This window comes from Mesoplodon bidens, assembly GCF_964165515.1.
Source record: "Mesoplodon bidens genome assembly, contig: HAP1_SCAFFOLD_852, whole genome shotgun sequence".
Classification (NCBI taxonomy): Eukaryota; Metazoa; Chordata; class Mammalia; order Artiodactyla; family Ziphiidae; genus Mesoplodon; species Mesoplodon bidens.
This window is the reverse complement of record NW_027672438.1, coordinates 7441-11160: the sequence shown is the minus strand read 5'-3', so window position 1 is coordinate 11160 and position 3720 is coordinate 7441.

The window sequence follows — 3720 nt, the reverse complement described above, 5'->3', positions numbered from 1 at the left end:
AATGTTAGTGTTCAAGCTTTTTCAGACTGACACTTTCAAATTGATTAGGTTCCCTACAGCTAGAAAGCTAAAGGTTCTCTTCCTCATTTCTGAAATGTTCCTCCCCTTTGCCTTCCTCCACCCACCAGGGAGGTTTGTCCAACAGCACCTCAGTCCACACTCAGTAACCACCTGCATCCATACACTCCCACCCTGTGTCCACATTAACGAGGCTCTCTGAGTAATTCCTGAGCAGCATCACCAGTGTCCTGACACTTACTCTGTGTCCTCCTAGAGCCCCCTGAGGACCTGTTGGAGAAACTGCCCCATGTGAGGACAATTAAAGTGGCTCCTGCTACCTCCAGGGTAAGCTCCCCTTATTTATCAGAGATTAAAAGTTTGCTTCATTTCTTTCTTTTCCAATTGATTTCAGATCTGAAGATCTACAATGTTCAAGACAGCTGATGTATACAATTTTGCTTGGTTGGATGGATGCTGATTGAAGGTCTTTCCCAACAGATAACTCATTCAAAAGGCCATTTAAAAAATGGCAACATCAGTTAGAAACTGTAGAGTCAGACACACTTTCCTCAGCAGAAAATTTCCCTCCTTGAAATAGACTTTTGTATTTGCTCCTGAAAGTGGACCTGAGAGATCTTCCAGGCAAAGCTCCAGCCTTTCCCACAGCTGTCTTCTCTGGTTTCTTTTGGGGCCATTGGCTCAACAACAGTTTCCCATTTGGTTTTCTGAGGACAAAAAAAGAGATGAAATACCTGTGTCCACAGAGCACAGGATGCTGAGATCCTTACACTGTTTTCTCTTCTCTAATCACAGGTGGATTGGACAGCAAACAAAAACGGTATGTATTCAGAGTTCACCCCTGTGCTGAGGAACAATCTAGATGATGAAGAAGGTGGGACTCTCTTGCTGGCTTTGCTTGGAGAGACACCCTGATTCAGGGTCCCTACAGGGATGAGGGCTGGGGGTGTAGAGCTAGAGAGTGATTTCCCAGTAAAGAGCCATGCCCAAGTTCTATGGCCCTGGAAGTAGCTGCATCATTTAGATGATGTGGGTTTGTGTGTATCAGGGTTGGGGTGGGGTCCATGTGTGAGCCTATGTGGTGTGATTGTGAACCTGCATGCGTGAGCGTGTGTGTGTTTCCTCAGGAGATATTTCCCTCTTACACAGCACAATTCACCTGTCAACAAAGCTCGTCACCACTGCACACTGTCTGTACACTACCTTGTTCTTCCCTCAACACAGCTGTTGCCCAGATTTGGTTAATATTCCTTTTCCTCAGAAGGAGATGGTGCAGAGATAAATGTTCTCAGCTCTTGACCTCCTAAGTGGAAAAGCCAAACTGAGAACCCAGGGGTGGGTCCCAATGTGGGTGCTCTGGATCCCTGACCTGCACTTACCACTCAGCCAAGGGATCCTCAGTCATGGAGCAAGGGAGTCCCTGCATCCGTATCCTTGGCTGGAAGTCCTAGCATCTCCAAAGGTCCAGACCTTGCCCATCAGGTGGCCTTAGTGGTCACAGAATCCAGGGCAGCTATGGGTGGACTTATCAGTTGACTTTGGCACAGTCATTAATGTGAAATTCACCTCAGGACCTGCATTCTCCTGGTCAGCTCCCAGATTCTGAGAGGTGTGAGACCCCATGTATACAGTACAGGTCATATCTGTCAGTGCTGGTGTCATTGCTTAAACAAGGCCAAAAGCAGATAAGAATCAGGGAGCTATTTTATTGTATTGGATAACATTACCATAAGCCTTAGAATTGGTCAATTCCTGTAGCCCACACCCAAGGACTCAAAGTGGAACCTGACTGTTAGCCTGTACACTTCTCCTGCGCAGCTGGGTTAGAGACAGGCTGTGCTCAGTCCGGGCTCCCTCTTCATAACGAAGTGTCCCACTTATGGAACAGCTCCCTAGAGTATGGAGAGCCCCTGACTCAGTGGGCATACGTACATTGTATAGAAAACAAAGACTGGGAGAAAAATATGATACGATTGATAGTGGCTGTATCTAAATGGTAGGATTTCAGTTTTGTCAAATCTTGTGTATTTGATTTTCTTTAAGACAAGTGATTAGTGAATAAATATAGCATATTTTGTCTAGGATTGAATTCAGTCCTTTAATGGAGGTTGCTGTTAATCAAGTATAAAATATCATACAACAGAAGACATGATAAATGCAGTAGCTGGCATTGTGGATGCTGGGGAAAGAGTGATCTGGGAAGAATCAAGAGACAGTGGCAATTTAGCAGAAGCTCAAAAGAGGCAGGATGGGTCATGGGTCTGTGTCATTGAAACAGAGCATGCATTATAGTGTTTACCATTTTTTAGATCGACCCTTCCCTTCTGATGAGGCTCCCCTTAGCTAGAAAGCCAAAGCTCTGTTTTCATTTCCTTCCTCTTGTCCTTTGCCTTCCTTCATCCCCCAAAGAGGATGGCCCAACACCAGCTCAGCCCACACTTACTAACCTCCCACATCCATACACACCACCCCATGTCCTCATCGAGAAGAAAGCCCCTGAGTAATTCCTGAGCCGCATCACCAGTGTCCTGACAGTTACTCTGTGTCCCTCCAGCTCTCCCTGAGGTTGCGGTGGATGACCTGCACCGTGATAGGACAGAAGAAAAGCCCCCGTGGATCCCCAAGGCAAGCTGGATTTTTTCTGGTCTGAGATAGAAATATTGCTTTATTTCTCTTTCAATAGAATTAAGTTATGTATATTTGAGGGTATTCCTTCCAGATACATACAATTCCCTTGGTTGGGAGAATGTGGAGTGAGAGTCTATTACCAACTCATGGTGCCTGATTCCACAGGACATTACAATTGGCAGCATCCATTACAGCCTGTAGAGTATGGAGCTCTCTCTCCTGCATCGATTTTTCTTCTAGGAAAAGAATGGCTGTAATTTCCAACCTAAATGGACTTGGAAGTTCCATCCTCCCAGCAAAGTTCTTGCCTTTCAGCCTGAGTAGGTTTGCTCTGATAACCCTTGCTGGGTTCCCTGGACCACTGTTTCTTACCAGGTTTTCTACTGTCAGCAAATGAACAAAAGACCTGAGCATCACTGTGATCTTATCCTCATAGTGTTTTCTCTTCTGTAATTGCAGGTGGCCTTCCCAGAACGTGAAAACGGTATGTATTGTGGAATCAGTCACTTGGGGAGGAAGAACTTTGAAGATGAGAAAGTGGGACATTCTTGCTGGGTTCAGTGTAGAGGGCAAACTGATTCCAAATTTGTGCTGGGAATGAGAGTAGGGGTCCTGGTGATAGAAAGTGATTTACAAGTAATGTGACCAATTACTATAGTCCCAGGAAGAAGCTGTATTACGGTTAGGTGGTGTAGGTTTGTGTGCATGAGACTGGGTGTGTCTGTATGTGAAATGAGTGGGATGATTCTGTGTGTGTATGTGAACTTTTTGTGTTGTGTTTCCCTTGATTTATGTTCCCCTAAACATCACTGTTACTGGTGCCAACTTTCTAGAAAATATTCCCGTCACCACTGCATCATGAATGGGTATGGATATAAAAGTAAATAAACTGTACACTTTCAGTGTGTGCATTGATTTTATACCAGGTGAGCCTCATTTAACCTGGAAAACAAATCCTATCACCACCCAGGCAAATGTTTACTGGATGATGATGATGATTGTTATTTTTTGGCTGTGTTGGCTCTTCGTTGCAGTGCGCGGGCTTCTCATTTCGGTGGCTTCTGTTGTTCCAGA